The sequence below is a fragment of the Siniperca chuatsi genome, linkage group LG10 (assembly GCF_020085105.1).
Source record: "Siniperca chuatsi isolate FFG_IHB_CAS linkage group LG10, ASM2008510v1, whole genome shotgun sequence".
In the NCBI taxonomy this organism is placed as follows: domain Eukaryota; kingdom Metazoa; phylum Chordata; class Actinopteri; order Centrarchiformes; family Sinipercidae; genus Siniperca; species Siniperca chuatsi.
This window is the reverse complement of record NC_058051.1, coordinates 2,796,018-2,817,855: the sequence shown is the minus strand read 5'-3', so window position 1 is coordinate 2,817,855 and position 21,838 is coordinate 2,796,018.

Below are 21,838 nucleotides of genomic sequence, written 5' to 3'. Positions count from 1 at the left end.
GGTCGTGAACGTGGTGGGAACAATGTTGACTCTATGTGTGGTGTCATGAAGGCAAAACAACAACCAAAACCAAACCAAAAAGGTAGATGATGGTGGTGAGAGAGAGAAACAGAACGAGGAGCCAGCCTAAATAACCCAGGGAATTTACAATCAGTGCAATAAAAATGTTTTACATTTCTACATTAAATAAATTAAAGAGTAACACTAATACATATTCTTACAGAAACTAGAAGTAACTATACTAATCAAACACACTGAGAATAATACAGCCAATAAACAAAGATGCTGCATCTTTTCATGCCACCTAAAAAGAGGCAAAAATTGTCTGATGTTACTATTTTGAAGTTACATAACAGGTGTAGGAATTTGGCGTAAACAGCATTACTAATCTTGAAACCTATTTTTGTTTTACTATCCTGGAGTAGAGTTCACAGAATGAATGTTTAGCTGACACATCTGCTAAATTTGAATCCATGCCATAATAATCTGGGCTGCTCTAATTGCAAATGAAGGCTCACCAACGATGACAAGTAAAGGTGGTCTTCAATACTCTGAATTGAAAATTAGGCCAACAGAAGAACATTAACTCAAATTATACAAGATATCTTTAGGGAACAGCATAGTAGGATAAACAACGTGGGCATGTATTATTATCTTACAGTACTTTTTTTGATCTACTCCTGGTCACTCTGTTCTCCTTTCCTCCTCCTTTCATCCGAACTTACCTCACTCTCTCAGCTCCACTCACTGACGGCTGGAAATTTCCTCCACTGAAAGAAGAAAATATAAAACAAAAGAAATATTAAGATTTCTCACCATAAACTTAAGATGAAAAAAAGATTGAATGCATATCTTATTCTTACATCTACTCCTGGCACCTCTGCTCTCCGTTACTCCTCTGTTCTTCACTCCTTTCTTCTCAACACATTTTCATCTCTTGTCCCTCTTCCTCTTCACCTGCTTTCTCCACAAGTTTTCACATCTCATTTCCTATTCTCTCCTTCATTCTTTTCCTCACTTTCTCTTTCACTCCTCCCTTTCTCCTCTCTTCGTCACTCCTCAAATCCAGACTTCCACTTCTGTCCTCTACTCACCAATTCTCCACTCCTCTCCTCCTGGCTCCTCATCATACATTTTTCTCTTCTCTTCTTCTCTTAACTTCTGCTTTTTACTCCTTTCTCACTGACCTCATCATCTCTCCTCCCCTCAGCCTGCTTCTTCTCTTGCTCCACAGGTTTTCTCCAGTCCTTCCCTCTTCATTATCTCATTCATTTTCACACAATTCTCCTTTCCTTGTCTCTTCTTTATGTATGTCCTCCTCTCTCCTCCTTTATTTTCTTCACTTTCTCTTTCATTCCTTTCTTCTCCACATCTTTCTAATATTGGAAACTGACAAACTTTGACTTTCACAAATAACTATATACATGTAAAAGCTATGAGCCATACAGCAATACTGTAAATCTAACCTCTCAAGTAACTATTAAGCATCTCCATTCTGTCCACTAATTTTCTCTTCACTTTTTTCTTCACTCTCCACTCCTTTCCTGCCCTACGTGCACTCTTTCTTCCATTTCTTCTTTACACTCCTTTCCAACTGCAGTCCCTCCATTTATTCTCTCTCATCCCCTCTCAACTTTTGTTCACAGCTGCTTGGAAGACAGCCTTCAGGGTGGGAAACATGTCTTCATCAAGCATTTGGAACACAGTGGCTGTGTCAGGGACTGTCTCCTTCTCCATCCTTCTCTTGATGAAACTTTTAGCCACCAGGAGTTCTTCTGGCTTCAGCTGAATCCTATAATGGGTAAGGCTTTTGAGGGCTTCTTCGGAGAGAAAGATCTCTGTGGTTGGATTGCAGGATTAAATCCAGAAACTAGAAGTAACTATACTAATCAAACACACTGAGAACTTGTTCATACAATAAACCGAAACTAACCACTTCAGCTCTCTGTTGTTGAGTCGTGCTTTTGGGTCCAGAATCTGTGTACCATAATAAATATTTCCTAAAATCAACAATTGCCGAGAGGCCCGCCATGCAGTTTGATACAAATCAGCACCACAGTTGTAGTTCTTCCAGTTTTCAAAGTAGTGTTGTAAATAGGGTCGTTAAAAGATATATCTCCTAAATGTATCAAATATCTACCACAGCCAAACTAGTAATTACACTTAATCTAGATCCATCCATCCATCCATTTTCTACCGCTTGGTCCCGTTAGGGGTCGCGGGTGACTGGAGCCTATCCCAGTGACTTTGGGCCTTAGGCAGGGTACACCCTGGACAGTGGCCAACTCGTCGCAGGGCTAACACAGACACAGACAAGGACAGACAACCATTCACTCTCACATTCATTCAATACGGGCAATTTAGAGTTATCAATTAACCTACCTTAATCGAGATGATCTGTGTTATTAAAAAAGTGAAGATGTTGTTTTATTTCAGATATTTTAGCCAAAACAGGAGTCGAACCTCCGTAGTTTACAGCTTCTGCATGATGTCACCAGCTGACACTGAAAACAGTCAATGGGAAGAGAAAAAAAGTTTTCCCCTGGATCAGGGAGCATTTCATGCCAAAAACGCTTATGTAGAAACCTATGTGGCACACTATGTCTGGCTGATCATGACTGTAAATTCATTGTACAATAAGTACTTTATTATATAACGTTTTCCACTTCAGGTTTAGTGATGGGCTGAATTCCTCTCCCTCTTGTAACATTAACCTATTGTGTTGAATTATCATGGACACCTTTGTGTTTTTGAAAACATGGGAATTAACAGTGAGGAAAATACTTCCAGGCGGCGGATCCTCGATTCTCCAATGGGACTGATGCTCACAGCGTCTTATAGCACCGCGGTCAGGTTAATTTCAGATGAATGCTAAAGGGTACCTTGTGCATCTGTATGAGATGCCAAGGGACGTGACAAAACGTTGGTATCTGACGACCTTAGCTTTCCAGCATTCTGTTCTGCCTGTCTGACTTGCCAACTTGATCCACTTGCCTGCCTATTGGACCTTTGCCCCTCTGTTTTATCTGTCTGCCTGGATTTTGAACTTTTGCCTGATCTCTACGAGTAAATGTGAACTTTTTACCTGAGTCTCTGAGTCATGCATCTGGGTTCAAACCTGTTTCTCTGCTGAGCCATTACAGTTCTTTGGTTTTTGACTGATGTTTTGTACTAAGTTCACCAGATCAGGATTGCCCAGAATTGTCCCATCACAATGAAAAATAAATGAACACAAACGAGAATTAACTTCAAATCTTGACCTTATAATTAACACATTGTTGGCATAACTCTACACTTAAATATACCTCTAAATCTAGTAAACAGCTAATGTTCCAACCCAGTATCACAGCAGTTCATGAAATAGTCACAAAATTTTATCTATAGATTTGTGTATAAATTTTCACTTTTTTTTTTTTGTGACACTCACACTTTCAAAGGACGAGCGTAGTATAAATAACGAAACAGGACTTTCACACGGGAGACTGGGGTTTGTTTCTCGTGTGAAGCCAATAGTCAGAGTTGATTGTTTTAAGGAAGTATTTATTCTAACCCTAATCAGGATCTTTTCCTAAACCTAACCAAGTAGTTTTGGTGCCTAAACCTAACCAAACTGCGATTGTCAGCTGAAATGTTTCTCAGCATGCTTTATTTTGACAGTCTAACCAGATGTTGCATATTTATTATTGCTAACTTGACAGCAAACAAAAACCAACCTGCGGTGCAGGCACAAACGATACTTCCAACTGAAAAAAATGGAAAATTTGTGTCCATGTACACGAATCCAAAAAATGTATTTTGTGACTATACTGTGTTGAATGTTCAGCATTCATTTAAATGTAAGTACATTCACTGTACTAATATAAATTCAGGTGTGTTGTGTGATAAAAGAGTATCAGCAAGAATGAAAGGAAAGGTGTTGGAGACGGCGGTGAGACCAGCGATGTTGTACAGCTTAGAGACAGCGGCACTGAAGAAAAGACAAGAGGCAGAGCTGGAGGTAGCAGAGCTTAAGATGCTGAGGTTCTCTTTGGGAGTGACGAGGACGGACAGGATGAGGAATGAGGACATCAGAGGGACAGCTCATGTTAGATGTTTCGGAGATAAAGTCAGAGAGGCCAGATTGAGGTGGTTTGGACATGTTCAGAGGAGAGACTGTGAATATATTGGTAGAAGGATGCTGAGGTTGGAGCTGCCAGGCAGGAGGTCTAGAGGAAGACCAAAGAGGAGATTTATGGATGTAGTGAGAGAGGACATGAGTGAAGAGGATGCAGAGGACAGGGTTAGATGGAGGCACATGATGTGGCGACCCCTGAAAGGGAACAGCCGAAAGGAAAAGAAGATTTACTGTACTAATATGAAATCGCAAAGAAATACAATATTTATCCTTATTAAGCATTTATCTCCGTTTTAATCTCAGACACTAATGAAAACAAAAATGACTTACCTGCAAACTACTGTTGACACAAATCAAATCAACACATGAAACACAGATTACCTAACACTGAACACACCTCATTGGCTGCTTTCACTAAACACAAAGCACACCTGAAGCGAATGGGAATGTTATTTTTTGCAGTTTATTTAGTTAAAGATCAAGGCATAAGACACATCAAATTTAACCTGGTGATGGTGCTACATGATAAGATACCTCAGTTCACAGTAACTACAGTACTTCCCCAAAAAAAGAATTAGACATGAGGAGGCACAATTTAGCATGGACTTTAGCATGTGGCGTGAAAGAGCCTATTTTCTTACTTTGAAGTTTCCCTTGCTTTGAAGTTTTCATTTTCAGTTTGAGTCTTAACTTGCTGAGTGCATGTAAAGTACTCTGCTGGGTGGTTTCCTTAAGCATGTGTGTGTTGTCTTTGTTCTCTATGACAAAAGATGTTGTCTTCCCTCTGGTCCTTGTATCTGTCTGATGTTGTGCAAGGTCTGTTTATTCACAAATCTCAAAAACTTTTTGAGAAGAAATTTTACTGCATCTATTTTTTTTTACTTTTGAAGTAATGATCTGTGATTTTTATGATTTAATGTTTGCCCTTTCTTTTAGTTTTGTAAACACAACAGTGAATCAACCAACCTACACTAAATTATACCAAGCTCTTATTGCTCTTCTAAATACCAGGTGTTTGCCACCTCTGTCCTGAAAATAAATGAAATGCAATTTTTGACTATAGGAAGTGATGATTTTACATTTTTCCAGATCGACAGTGGTTTGTTTACAACAGCAGTTTGGAAGGCTGTGTAGTTAGCATTAGCAACAAAAAAAAAAACAACAACAAAAAATGGTTAATGATCCAGATCAGGGAGGTGTAATCTCAAACATTGTGTAAAATGCAGTAGTCCTTCCCTGAAACAGGAAACCAATACACAGTGCTCTGGTGGAGGCAAGATATAAAACAACCAGAGAGAAGGCCATGACAGGGCTCTGCCATTAGTTTGACTGCTGACGTTTGGACGTCCATTAACATGGATGCCTATCTTGCTGTTACATGCCACTTCATAACTGAAAACTTGGAGCTTCTTTTAGGGGTACAAACATTTCCACTGACTCATACAGCAGCTCACTTAGCTGAAGCTGCTAAAAAGGAAATGGCAGAGGGGAATCACAGAAAAAGTCACTGGCATGACCATAGATGGAGTCCATAATATAGTAGCTAGCATTAACCAACTTAATGTTAAGCATATTTACTTTTGCTCATGTTGAACCTTATGGATAAAAAATCATTGGAACTGGAAAATATCTGCACCCAGGCCCTGGCACACAGCTGTGTGTCAGAGAGGCGTGGGAGAATGGTGGCTCCGTTGAAGAAGAGTTTTTTGCTGTGCAGTGTCTGTTTGTAGAGATCGGAGGAAGCTCAGCTTGTTTGTCCTCACAGAGTTAACAGCTTGCCGTTAAAGTCAGCTGGCAGGCTTTGTGCAATCGCCGCTGGCGCTAAACTTTATTGCTGAGATCTAACAGGCCTTTGCAGCGCTGCTGTAGATCAGGAGCTGGGATGCTGCGTTCAGTGCTCTCGGGATTTTGCAAATGAAGTAGCCTGGCAAATGTGACGCTACCAGAATGCATTGCACGGCTGCTTACATAGACAATGAATGGGAAGCATGGAAATGATGGATCCTGTGGACACGTACCATGAGGTGTTGTGCCAGTGCTGCTGTTGAATGGCTGCTTTAATTTCTGTATGCCACCAGATGTCACTGTTCTTGCTGAGAATGAAGCCCCGAAGCTTAAAATCTTTTTCGGCACAGACAGAAAACCCCCCCAAAGCTTCACAAGGCTTCATCCGCCCATCACTACAGAAAACCCAAATGAAACAGGATAACAATATAAGTTTATTTTAGTTTTAACATTGATTGCATGATTTGAATATTATTGCAGATATTTGTTATACATTTTGGTAGCCTCCCAATTTAAATAAATTGATGAATTACACACAATTAATGAGTGTGAGATACAGGCTATGCTAGTAGAGTAAAGTATAGCCAGCCAACTTATGTTCTTTCCATCCCACCCTCCCTCATTCTCTCCTTCCTTATGTTCATTGTTCCCCTCTTTATTTTTCTTTCTCCATTTACTTTTCATCATCTTTTTGTACAGTGTTGTACAACCTTACCAAATGTCATAAGCTATAATGACACACACACACACACACACACACAGGATGTAAAACAGGGTCACACACAAAACATTTCTACTGTAATCTGTCTGTCTGCACAACATTGTATCCTTTAGTTTATGTTATATTCATTCCAGCCTTCCTAAAGGTTTGCACATATTGTAGTGCATCTGTACAGTTTGACAAATTACAATTTTCCATTAATGGCTCAGAGGACACACTTCAGTTGTCTTGATAAACTCTCTCACCGTAAACATACAGAAAAACGCCTCCCTCATACTCAATCATCTTTCCTTCTGTCCCTCCGTCCACTGAACAAATCCCTTGATTCCTCTTTCTTCAACCTCTTCACATCAAGCCACATTTTCATTGTAATGTCCTTTCTGGTATGATTTTTCTCCAAATTTTTTTTGACCGCTCATTTTCCCTCATAACCATCAAGCTCTTCTTCTCTTTTGCCACTTTAAGTGTGGCCAGAATACCAAAATATCCCGCTCAGACAGAGCTGGTGTTGCTTTGCTGAAAAGCAGGATAACTTCAAATTGGTAGCTAGTTGATTACTAGTTGTCGAGGGGTTTATACTTGAATAAGGATGAATGGAAGTTGTAGAAATAGAAGAAAAATAGTAAAAAGAAGTACTGGAGTGGTGGCACTGAAAGAATAAAATAACAATAATGTAAGTCTGCTTGTAGGCTTAAAAGAGGTCAACTTGTTTATGACCCTCTCTGTTTTGTATTTTCTTATTGGTATACCTGCTGCCTGGTTCTGTTCATACAGCGATGTAACTACGAGGCTACCACCAGGCTGTCAGCATTGGTTAGCTCTGTAATGAGCAGACTGACAGGTTTCTCTGGTTTCTTTGTTCTCGCTCCTGAGGTCTCAATTTCTCATCCCCTCTGATTTTTAGTTGATGGCTCGATGCTGCGTTCCCTCCGCATGGAAAAAAGTTTGATATTTGGTTGGCAAGTCTAAACAATGTTTCTTGTTTACATGACAGCTGGAGCGCAGAATAAATTAAACAGCAGGTAGGCTGATAAACTGATAAATGTTACGCAAGAGGGAAACCTTAACCTGTCTGTGATCATCCAATTTCATGGTTCAAAAGTTGTTCAAATTGGTGTGTGGCATCAACTACCAATGTACCAAGAGGTGGTAAAGAAAATGGAAAGTGAAAATGACAAGAGATATTGGGTGAAATGTGACAGCTCACAGAAAGTTATTAGTGGTCCATGATGCTGAAGTGACCCTTCCACTCCCTTCCAATTTGTTTTCACATTCACATTGTCTTTTATGGAGCCAGGACAGTGACTTTGAAATATGGCATTGAAAAAGGAAACATTGACATTGAAACATTTGTAATGGAAAAAGTTGTATTGGCACTGAAAAATACAACACAAACATTAAAAATTATTTCATTTAATTTTGATGTGTTTTACAATCTGTTTTGCAGATGTGCATGTACATTTTAAGACTTGGCAGATACAATTATCTTGACAAAATCAACATGCTAACATAAAGGCCTTTGCAGGCTGGATGCATATAAAGCAGAGTAAAGTAGAGTAACTGGGCCTACATAATTAAGCATCAGAGGATTTTTACTCTTCAGTGTTCTTTTCATCAGGAGCTGGACAGAAGTAGGAGAAGGTCGGTGCTTCATTGTGACGGTGAAATGATCTGTTAGTCACCGTGATGCTTCATGCTTGTTGTCTCACATCGGAAGCCTTCACACTCTGGTTAAGCATCAGTAGAGGGGGGAGCATCTTCCATAAAACATAACATTTGTGGTTGTTGTTATCATAACTGAAATTAAAATATTATATTAAAGAAAAAATGTGGTGCCGGACGATTATGTTTTTCTTTCTGTTCCATTTACTTAAGCCTTTTTTGTGTTCATTAGTTTTATGAGGTTTAATGTGGCATGCCCATTTCCTCAGAGCCTGTTACATTTCCTTTGCAGTGCAAAAAAAGTCACTGAAAAGCACATTTTAAAACAATTTCGCCATTATTCTGCTCTTTATCCCTTAATACTTGCAAAACAACTTTAATTCTAAGTGTTTGAGAGGGCTAATTAACAAAAATTCAAATGGTCAGCTTTGAGGTGATGTGTTAGGGAAATATAATATTTTGCTAATGCCTTTCCACTGCTGAATTTAATAATGACCATCCCCCCAAATTCATATTAACTGGGAAGAAATAATGTCCTCTCTGAGAAGCCTCCCCTGCTGCCAAGTCATTTCACCTGATGCTGGTGGGAAATAAAATAAATAACAGTCATTTTTTTGTTGTCACCAAAGCTGGAAGAAGCCTAAAAGAAAAAAGGCAACGGCAACAAAATGTTTGTGTGGAATTCTACAAGCTTGCTTCTCCCTCAAAGCTCTGTTACTTCTCACTGCACTTCTTGTTCCTTTCTCATAACAGGTTTTTCTCTTTTTACTCTTCATCTCCCTCCTTATCTTCCTCATACTCTCCACCTTTACCTGACCCCCTACTATTCTTCTCGTCAGGTCCCTTTCTTCCATCCCCCACCATGATGTTCAAGTTGACCTTCAAGACCTGGATAGGACTGCACAATGACACAATGTTCCCTCAGTAAGAGGGAACACAGCAGGCGGTTAGTGGGCTTGATTGAAAAGAGTCATTAATTTAAATTTAAACGTAATTTGAGGTTTTCAACGTAGGATAGGTGAAAAAAAGAGCAGGCTCATTTCTAGCCAGCTGTAGCCAGCTAGATAATTAAGCTAATGTTAACGCCATGACTTAGTTCAAAATACTGACTAATAGTGACTAATTTTAAAAATAGAATCCTGTAAAAGCAGTCTGAAATATGCACTTCATGGCTATACTGTACCTAATATCTAATACTAAACAGTGGATGTGCTACTTGCAATTTTTTTAAACATAACCTGTAACCCCACAAACTAATGTAATAATAAGCTCATTGGCCTTAAAGTTAACGCTTGTTATAAGCTAGGTAGCTGGACATGCTAGTGATTGCCACTAATTTTGGAGCAGATAAACACAATGTTTAATCCATTCCTTGCACTTGTTCTTGCGTTTTTGGTTTTGGAAAGGCCAAAAAAGACAGACACTACTCTACAAACCCCTTTAAATGCCAAGTGCCGCTTTTAAAGCCCAATGCACGCTCCTTCAGCATGTGGAGCAATCTAAAGCTTGAGAGGCCTGCCGTGCCAAGTTACGGATTGCTAAGCTATGAATGGACAATCACTGTTCAGGGGACGAGTTTAGCGACCAATCAGCTGTTGTATGTCTCTCATCTGTATCTGTGTTTTTGTGTTGAAACAGTCAAGGGTAATAGCCTGGTGACTTTGATATATTGATTCTGACTTACTATGTCTAGCCACTTTGAACGATAGCATTAAGAGGAAATTCCCGCTACAGTCAGAACTCACGCTGAGCTTTTTCCTGTTACACCACTGAAAATTAACCAAAAAAAAATCCCCAGCAATATGCTCAACTACATCATGTTGTTTGTTGTAGTGACAATCCTTTCTACAGTTCAATTCCAAAAATCAAAAACTTCAGGCAGAACGTTTTAGAGTGACTGAAAGGAAGGAGACAGTGAATGCACTTGTTTTACCCCCAGAAACACTTTATTTTGTGAATGAGGTTATGATGTGAGAGTGTGTTGGAATAGTTGGTCCAGAGGGAGCTCAGTGATGTAGAGTGGAGAGAATTAAAAAAAAAAAAAGGTCACAAGCTGCTGTGTCCAGTGGATCCTCAGAATATAGTAATCCATGGTTGTGCACTCCTGATGATTTGCTCGATGGACTGTAAACTCAAACCTATACTGTAGTTCCGGATCATGATTGGTCACTATGGTACGCACAGACGAAGAATTTCCACCATGCTTGGTAGTACTGGTTCGGTACCTATATCTATTTTTACTAATGCTGACAGGTGAGGGTCACAATCAATGAGAAGTGACTTTATCCATAGAAGACAAAGCATTTTGTCTGTCTTGTCTCCATCAGTGTCAATACAATCAAGAACAGGTGTATCTAACAGGTCTATCGATGAGCAAGTCGATCAACTCGATGGTCGAGTTTGATACATATCAGGTCTGCCCTGGTACATACTGCCTCCAGGAAATAGCCATATGCTCACACTAAGTCTGACACTGGCAAAGGCTCTTGCTGCCTGCTCAGCTTTTATATGTTACAAATACCAAATTAAAAACTGTCCAATCAACCTGTCAGTCTGTATAACTTCATGTTTACCCCTCTTGGTTCATTTGTAAAAAGTCAGTGTGAACCAAAACCGGACCAGAAGTTTGCCTTGGTCAGACCAAATGAGAAGTCCGGACTTGGGTATACCAACGCAACATTAAACTCAAACTTCCCAGCACTATTTCACCGTATCAGTTTTATAAGAAGATACTATGTCAATATTGTGTTTACAGCTTGTTGTAAATCAACTCTTATGTCCAGTTTGAAAGAAAAAAACAAGCTGTTAGTCTTTCTGTAATTGCTGCCTTTGTGGTTAATTCTTTCAAATGAAAATATTTTTAATTAACGGCTCCACCTCTGATGTCTATAGTGTACACACACACACACACACACACACACACACACACACACACACACTTTAACCTACCACAGCATAAAAAGTACCAGTGGAACTAACAACATTAATGACAACCGTTAATTATGTTACATGTGTTTGAAAAGTCAAAATGTCTGGAGTGAAACAAAAGCTGAACAGACCTTTTCCACAGCACAATTTCACTCTTTGTGCCATCAGAATAATTTGAAAAATGCTATAATCAAAGAAATTCTACATAATGTCTTTAATGTAAGTACCGGAGCTATAGGCTGAATGATGGGTAACATACAGTGCATTTTCTATTTGTCATTTTGGCATGTCGTCAGTATTCGGATATGTGGTTTCATGTATCGGACTTAGTCTTGGTATATTGTAAACCTCACACATCCTTTTATGCAGTGTCGCTACCTTTCTCCATGGTAAAAAAAGGTGATAATGCAATTTTTTTAAATGGTTTTCTAGCAGCAGTGCCTATTATCTTAAACCTATGCACCTGTGCTATTTAAGTATTTATTGCATAGCTATGACACTGATGAATAACAACTATTTGTATAGCACCTTTCACGCAAGAAATTGCTTCACGTGAAATACACAAAATGAACATAAACAGGGATAGAACGCCATAATTAGTGGAAAATAAAACCCTCTTGATAATAGTAAAAATAAAAAAGTTAACTATAAAATAGAATACAGAATTTTAAAAGTAGTGCAGCAGTGCAATGAACTACTGCATTTAGTTTAGTGCAGAGTTTATGGCTTGTATCAGGAAAGTCAATTAAAGTCAATTAAAGGCTAAAGTGAAGAGAAGTTTTTAAGATAAGTTAAGATAGTTTGATGAAGTTTAAAAAAAAATAAATAAATAAGCGAGCTGGCTTCCCTGTTAACAGGTAGTGATGTTCCATAGCAGAAGCATGAAGGGGTTTATTTGATTTTCTGAGGTGTATTTGGTGTACCTCTGCCTAAAAATTCAAGAAAATAGGACAGAACAGGACAATGCCTTGCATTATGTGCCTCTGGCCTCAATAGGTGGGTAATTCAAGGGCAAATTATTTTAGTTCAATCTGAACACTCATGGCTTAAAGGACCATGGAAAAAAAGGAAGACACACCAACGATGCACTTAAATTAAATGGTTTATTTACAAGAACATAAATTGAATTGCAAAAGAGATGAGATGTGGATGGCTTTAAAAGCAGTGGTGTAAGTGAGTGGATGTGTTTAAGTATGGTGTGCTGGTGGGAGAAATGATAAAGAAACCAAACAAAGTGCATGGAGAGCATCTCTTCCGCAGGCCTAAGGTGGCTGCTTTTATATAGTGACTGGGAGCATTGGGCCTAAGTGCTCCAGTCAGCCCAAGTGGACAGCCCAGCCTACCAATTACACAAACCTGCAAGAGGAGCAAACCATGGCTGCGTTTCAGTCATCGTTCAACATGCCCCCGTTGACTTACCCTCGGGGGAATCCCTGCCACCATGACAAGTGTCGTTCCATTCCTCTGGAAAACTCAAGTGAACTTCGTGAGATTGGTCCTTCGAGGGCTGAGGGAGCAAGTCATCAATGATGGTCATGAAATTACAAGCCTTACCAAATGCCGACGCAATGCAGTCATCTGGAGGAAATGCTGAACAAGAACAATCTGTGTGGACACATGACAGACACGCAAACCTCAAAGGTTCAAGCCTGGCATACACAGCAATAAAATAAACATAAACTCTAATTAATAAACATTTCAAATTCACTCTTAGATGTTAATATGGAAGGAGGCTGGAGAGATGGGGAGCGTTAAATTGCTGGGAGGCAGTTAGTGGTGCATTGACAGGCAAAGATACAGTGCTGAGCAGGGGCGTATGCAAGAAGAATGAGCATGGTTGTCTAAAGTAAATACGCTTCACCTCCTCCTAAATAGTTCGGCACATAACACTCTGTAAAACAGCAATTTGTCATTTTAACACTTTTTTAAACACTTTTTTTTTTACGGAGATGTAATGTGTGTCAGATTTTATTACTTTTAGATAGAGCCAAGCTAGCTAGTTTTCCAGTTTTCAGTCTTTTTGCTAAAGTTAGCCGGCTGCTGGTGGTAGATTCATATTTACATACAGACATGAGACATAAGTGTTATCAATTTGCTATATATATATATATATATATATATATATATATATATATATATATTAAAGCCCTTACCACTGCTACTACTGTGAACCACAGACCCATGTTTTCCCTCTGGCATCTCTCAGGCCTTATGAGATTTGCTCATGAATTTACTTACTTACATTCATTCAGTTATGAGTTTTTCTTGAATTAAATAGAAGGAAGTACTTTCTCTGTACTGCTGACATGAAGGAGCCAGGATTTTTTCTAATAATGTGTTTCTGCAAGCTCTAGTGTGGCAGCAACTGTCAGTCTATTTCATGGGGGTTAGACAGGAGCACATTTTTCCTAGCAGCTGGATTAACATTATGATTGTTATATGCAAAGACAAGCACACTTCTACATAGGCATCTATAAAAGTGACCCTGATTTTTCTTGACGCTTATATACATGAGTGTGTAACGGTCAAGAAAATCATTTTATGTGTTTTTTCAATCAGTATGACTTGATATGATTGTGTGTGAATGACAACAAATATGTCTATTGACACAGCTCTCAAAGAAATCATCAGAGAACCATAGTGTCTCATTGAGAAAAGATTTGATCCGTAGCAGAGCTCAAAACTCTTATTTACTCTGCATGAATGTGTAATCGGTGTGTGTTTGTGTGCGTGTGTGTGTGTGCGTGTGTGTTGGTAGAGCACAGAAATAATGAAAGAAAATAACAGAAAGAAAGCTTGAGATAGACAGACATGCTGAAGCTTTAAATGGTTTCATTTGGGCTGTAACACGCATTCCTGTCCATCAGGGGATTTGTATGTGTTTAATGGCAGTGACAGAGGTTTGGTCCAAGGTATATATCCACATGTTAAAGACTGACAGTCAGAGGGAGGTCCAAACAGAGGTAAGAATGGGAGGTAAAAAGGTAATGGTGCTTTCCTCTGATTGTGGTAAAGCAGAATGATTTTTTTTTTATGATTCAATTAAATAATATGTGGGAGGTGAGGAGAGCGAGCAAACAATAGGGACACAGTGGCTCTTGGAACATGTCTTTTCAATGCTGGTAATTAAATTAATTACATTAATGATAAAAAACACACATAATGAGTTGAAGGGGTTAATTAATGAAGAAAAACACTTTTCTTGGACAAAAATGAAAATAAACTGTGGGGTCTCTGATAGCTAGTACAAAACAGTTAACAGAAGGAAATACCAAAAAGTAACAACATAAACAACCTTGTAAATATCAATTGACCTCTAACCTCTAGAGATTTGTCATACCCACACAAGGCCGACTCAAAAGCTCAAAAGTTCTCCTCTCAAACGGATCTTGGAGGACAGATTTTACCCATCACTGGTGAGATTTTAGACTTGGGTCATGGAGGAGTGAGTTAGTGATTGTGCTTGCCATTGTCATGTAGTTAAAATGGCACCTGTAGAGGTCCTGACCATAGACCGTATAAAAGAAGGTCTTGACAGCAGTGGCTCACTTGGTGAGTGATCACTTGGGGTGATAAAATAATCGCCCTTTTTAGATTAGATTTGAGGACACTGATTGGCAAAATTTTATGTCATACGTTCATAGCTTTGGCTAAACTGCTACTCAGACCCGCCTCCTGTGGGCGATTTCTCCATCACCCCAGAGCTGCTGAGACCTGCAGACAGGCGGAGGGGACGTTTAGGAAAAGCATGCGTTGCGCAGATGATTTTCTATCATATTTTACACAAATTACCGGGTGCATTCCATATTTCAAACACACAAATATTGACAATTTGTTTAATTTATTTTTATTGTTATTATTAATACAGGGTTTTTTTGTGGCTCATGGAAGGCAACCCCCTAGCGCCCTCTATTAGCCAGCCGCCACTGATGCTAACAGATCTTTATCAAAGGCTGTGGATGTAAATGTAACGTTGTACGCAACATTAACATTGCTTGCTTTTGCGCTTGCCTCAAAGAGAGGACTGACTGTGACTCTTGTTGCAAAGAAACATTAATAGCTGCAAATATGTAGGCCTACTTGCTTTATGTCAGCACATCTGATATATAATAATGAGTAAATGACCACATCAAACCTCCACACGGGTATCAAAACCAAACATTACAGTATGATACAACACAGCCAACTAAAGCAGGGCACAGTATACTCAGCAGAGTGATGAACTGTATGATCCATGATGATGAAGATACAGAAAAATAGAAATGCATGGCAAAAATAGCATATTGTCAGTATTTTAGATACCCCCCAAAATTTCACAAATGGTGTTTTCAGGGGAGCTCATGTCTTATTAAGAGGAGCCAAGCTCCCCCAGGCTCCCCTGCAGTTTGCACCCTGGGTGTAAGGAATATCAGCAATGTTAATTGACATTTATCTGCTTGTCTCAAGCGAAACCCAGACAATGAACACAAAAACTAGACTAAAACTAAAAATTGAATGACTAAAATGTGACTAGATCAGGTGCCAGAATTAATTGCTCCATACTCCCACAGGAAGAAAATACATCATAACTGACATTCTGGCAATGTTAGCAAGAAAATGGGAGAGATACTGTATCACATGTAAGATTTACAGACAACATAGCCTCTACAGGAGTGTTACTCTGTCACCATACACACACACCCTGATATTTACTACTTGTAATCCAGAGGGCTGCTGTTTTACTAAAGGCAATGAAAAAGTGTGAATGAAAAAGAGATAGCTGTGACAACACACACAAAATAACTGTAACTGTTAAGAGACAAAGAAAAAGATTAAATCTTTTTTTTATTTAAAATGGCAGTTTGAATTACTAGGGAGAATAAGGGAGAAAACACCACAGATTTAAGGGGGTTCAGGCTGTACAGGTGTACCAGGTGTATCCTATCACCTGCTCACATCATTTTCTCTCATTCCACATCTGCCTTTCCTCACTCGTCCACTGCTGAGTTTCCCTCTCCCGCTCACCGCCTGACCTCATCACCTGCCTGCACAGCTGCTTCCCATTAGTAATTAGCCCCGGTATCAGTACCAGACTCTATCACACTCGTTCTCTACACGTCATGTATGTTGCCTTCCGCCTGTTCTGATGACCCACACTGCTTTTGACATCTGCGTGCTTTAGCCCTTTGCGTGTGGTTTGCCAGCGTTTTGAACAACTAAAAACTGCGTTATCTAACATCTATCTCTTTAGTCTGCATTTGAGTCCTATTTCCTCAGCCAGTTTTCAGATCGCTCTTGAAGTTTTTCCCACTCCACTGCCAAAATGAACACATTCAGGGCCCTGACACACTAAGCTGGTAATTGGCTGTCTGGTGCCGTTGGGCCATTGTGGAGTGACTGACCCTTGCCTGTAGCTTTCTGGATTATGTCCAGCAGTGGCAGTATTCAGTCCTTATTAGCAACCATTTGACTAATCTTATCATAGGCGAAGACAGTCCGTCACCCAGCCATCAGCTGACAGCTGATACCGTTTTGGTGTGTTCAAGTGCGACTTTAACAGAAGAAACCTTTGTCAGAGGTAGTTATTTAGTGTATTAGGGGCCGTAGTTGTAAGGTACATTCACACCAGCATTTAAAATGGCAAATGTTTGTGGCAAACTCATTCATTTGAATGATTTGTAGTAAATCCACATAAATCTGTGTTAAATTTAATTTTGGAGAATCCTTTTTCAAGGCAGACATCTTGACTTGTCATAGCAGGAAATGCACAGCTGGGACAAATGCTGTTAACGATGGCTCTGTTCCATTTAAATACCCCAGTAAGCTAAATCTAAATGGAATGCAGCCATCACTTATTGTTATTAATTTCGGTTCTGCTTTTCCTACTATGACATGTCAAAATGTTTGCTGTGAAAATGGCCTATAGCAAATCATCTTGACGGTGCTCACTTTTTGAGGGAACAGAGAGCTGGAGACTCCGAATCATCAACCACTCCAAGGACCTGTGGGATGTGATACCTCTTGATGAAGGCCTCCTGTATCTCCATGATGTCGGCACATCCTGTTTGGAACACAGTGGGGCTGGGCACATGCCTCAGAAGTGCAGTGTTAACAGCCTGCACAGACCTAGACACAAATCTAGTCATTTAATTTGTTAGTGCTCGGTTAAAATGACCTTACTAGAGATACTTCCAGGGAATGGAATCCACAGGAAACCCTAAATTACACTGAAACTCACTGACCAAGTACATAGCGAAGCAAGTATGGAAGAACTTAAACCCGTCTACCATCATGGAACACCTTTTTGGTGCATCAATATCCTAATGGTGTTTTTTCACAAGCTTTTTTTTATTTACCAGTCCACCTTAAGTCTCGCCATTTCTTCCTGATTTCTTTCCCATCCCTTCTTACCCCCCCACGTGGGTGTATTTTTTTCTTTCAATATCCTGCCACATTTTCATTTTATCTTTGTTTGTGTGGCTGCCTTTAAATCTGCTGAATAAAACTATTGGCCTCCACTTCCTCCAAAATGATCATTTCATCTGGCCGAAATTTCACTTTGTTTTCGGCTTCCATTGCTCTTGATTGCTGTTGTTTGAGAATTTGCAGTTGCTGACAGACTTGTACCCACAGAACAATTCATTCACTTTTCATTTCAGTGCCAGTGTGGTTTAGAAGCTCTTAGAAGCGGTGTGCATGCACTTACTCTTTCTTGGACAGACACTGCACGGATAAAGCCGTAACATAGAAACACTCTTATCTTCAAAGATCGCCCAGGTCACTTTGTGTCATTGCTTCATGTTTTACTCTTTCAGGTATTTACATATCCTTGTTATTTGGCCTTGGATACATGTAGTTTAAACATAACAACATATAGCATCAGAGACAGTCACAGACATCACTAAATAGATATAAAGATGAAAGTTTACTGTATATTATATTTGGTGTTATGGTGATGGTGGTCCAAAATCCATCGGTGTGAAAGTGGGTTGATATCTGGTGACTGTGAAGGCCGTAGCATTTTATTCACATTATTTTCATACTCACAAAAACATTCAGTGAGCCCTGGAGCATGGACGCATCTGCATTTGATATGTTCTCTCTTTTATTCAGGTTTTTTCTTTAATTTGTCCCCCGTCTGTATATATTTCTATATCATTATATCATTAACAGAAAGAACTGGAGAAGTGAAAAAGACATCAAACCCTCCTGATATTTTCCTCTTCTAACCTGTATGTGGCCTTAAGAAAGATGCAGCCAGCGAATAATTAACAAAGATAGGCTTCAGCCTGTCTCTCGCCTCCTTTCTCTTTTTCGCTCTGTGTCCCTTTTTAACACAATTGGTTTTCCATATGAATGGAGAAAAGCTCATTGACATTTTCTATGCCATGAGATACTGACAGACAGACACACACACACAGACACACACAAATCCATTGTCTAACCTGTATAATTGCCCATGACCTCCTTTCTACTCTGTGAAAGGATCACATTCATCTTGACTGGTTTTGTAATAAGAAACTAATGAGAATCACTATTCTAATTATTACATTTTAAATGAATATGACTTTGTTGCTGTTTAGTTCATTCTATCGTTGTGACTCTGTGTCTTGGATCTTGGCGCCAGACCACCCTGCCATGTTGGTCAGAATGTAAACAAGCTCATGTTGAATTCAAAGTGTGCAGGGTGACTCATGAAAGGCCGACACTCTATATGCCAGAGAAATGATGGAGGACTGCGTGTATGTGAGACACAGAGAGGGAAAGTATTTACACTCGCAGACGTTAGAGTGGACATGACACTTGTAGTAGTTACTCAAACTCTGACTGAGTCTCTCTGCTGTAGTTTTGGGTGAATTCCAGCAATTGTGTGTGTGATGGAGGGAGTGATGAAATTAGGGCTGCAACTAATGATTATATTAACTATGAATTCAATAATTGTTTAGTCTATAAATGTAAAAATAGTGAAAAATGCCCATAAGTTCCCAGAGCCCAAGGTCACATCTCCAAATAGCTTGTTTTGTCTGTCAAACAGTCCACAACCAAAATATATTCAATTTATAATGATTTAAAGCAGCTATAAATGTTCTAAATACACCTCTAGCCTAATTACTTTGTGAAAGATTACAGGCACTGGAAGTCTGATGTCCTTTTAAGGCTTAAACTGATACTGTAGATGAATCCGGGTTGAGGACGAAAGTGAGCCAGCCATCAATACTGCAGTGACATCACTTTTACAGCAGTGCATTGGCACGCAAATACACTGATGTATGAAAGGATTTAACTTTTTAACCACTTTAGGACTGTAGAAACTATTGCTAAAATGATGGCCATCGACATGCCACTGAAATTAAGATTCTAATCTATAACAAAAATGTCCAGCAAAATTTTAACTAGTTTTAATAGACAGCAAGAAGTCTTTCCCCCTGCAAATCATATATATATATATATATATATGTATATACACAGATTGCAAGGTGTGGTGGTCAGACAAAAATGTTAATTTTTTTTCTTAAAGATGTCATAACTAATTGTACATAAACTTGTGATTTGAGACTGAACAACGTTCACTTTTACATGTGCTGATTATATGTGCCCGAGGGGACGACTGCCGGCCGTAATCAAACCAAACATTTCTGCTTTTAATGTCAGTGAAGGCAATCAGTTTGATTTAGCCATCTCAGTAATAACACATAAATCAGCTGGTGGATAGGACCGATAATGATAACTTGTAACCTGACTGTATAACTGAATGAGCCAAGATGCACTTGGAACAAAAATAAGAAAAGAGGAAGAAAAGAAAAAAGCCTTTTGGCTGATGAAGAGTCTTTTCATGGTTCAGATCCTACACACGTCATATTTTTAATTTTATAAATCACTATGAATAACTATAGAGCTGCCATTGGTGCTGTCATTACTGTTTCCTAATCTACAGTATTACAAATCATGCAATATTATTAATATCCCAGTAGAGCTGTTCCCACAACAGCCGGACTGCTCCATTTACTGTCCCAACAGATGAGCTCACCAATCAATGAACAGATTCACATTAAATATTTCACATGAAAATACCATATACCAGATATTCTTTTCTTTTCATAATGTCACATAGCAAAAATTTAGCCCACCAGAGCGAAATGAATTGATAGACAGAAAAGGTCAAATCACTTACGTGTTCCTCTAAAGCAGTGGGCCGGGGGGCGGGGGCGTAGAGCCACTGCAGGGAGGGCGTGGGTGACCGGGGGAAAAATATGGAGTGGAACGAAGTTGAATGAATATGATTTATGAAGGGAAATAAAAAAAGACAAGAGTTTGCTGATGCTATCGTGCTGACCTGAATCATTTCTTTTATTTCAATCGAATTTAACTTAGCTCCTTTTTTATTTGTTGCTCCCCAAATATTGTTAATGACTGATAAAAATTCAATCTGTTTACGTGTAGTGGCTGGCAGGACAGAAAAAGTTTGAGAACCATTGCTCTTAAGAATAATTCAAATGCAGCCATTTCAAGGTCCTCCTACAGATGCCCACATGCTGTTTTAGATCATTATCCTTATCCATATACTGGAAATAAAGAGGATATTAAAAATATTACCATGGTAACCGGGGCTTTGCTAGCAATATGTATCAATGTTCTTCCATGTTTCCTTTACTTTGATTTCCTTTAATCTTTCTGATAATTGCAATAAGAGGCTGCACTGGTCACTGTAATTAAGGTTGTGGGTGTGCACGAGTAGCCTGAATAGTAATTGTGTGAATAATATGACGTCAGTCACATTTAAATAGCCATTTTCCTGCATTTCAACATTTTTAAGTTTTTATATTTGCTTAGACAATAAAACAAAATCACATCTAACATAACTTTACCATTTTTTATCTGCTAATATATGTAAAGGTCAGAGCAAACGTACAAAAGTATCAGCAAACATCAAATACACTGAGAGGACTGTGGCTGCTGAAACATTGTGACTTACTACCACCTAGTGGTTAGGATTAGACAATGAAAACAACTGGACTGAATGATCTCGATGGTAATGAGCGACTTGTATAAAAGTTAACCTTCAAGACATTCAGTATTGTCTTCATATCAATACTTGGAACAGTTCTGAAGAAAGTTTTATCTCTTTGAAGATACTGACTATCTTATCTCTATCAAATCTAATGAGACTAATGAGACTTTTGTCTAATTATGAAGGTAAACATGCATTTAATGTCCGATATCAGTCCTTTGCAAGTGACCAGTGGTGTAAAATGAATAAATACATTTAATCAAGTAACTTAAGTACAATTTTGTTTGCTACTTTATACTTTTACTCCTCTACATTTCAGAGGGAATTATTGTACTTTTTACTTTACACCACATTTATCTGACATAGTTTACACTGACATATCTTATCTGATAAAGTTCAGATTAAGATTTTATAGAAGCTTTTGAAATGCAGTGCCTTGTTAAAGATTAAACCAGTTGTTCTTTAACTTTTTGGCTTGTGACCCCTCACAAAATAGGAGTGTCCAGTTGGGGCCCCTTGTCATGTTTCAGATGTCTATGATTTGTTAGCAGTTTCACCAAATGGTTTAATTAATAACTGTTCTTTGTTTTTTCTTCTTTCTTACCACATTAATCATCTCATAACCCCCCCATTTATCCTG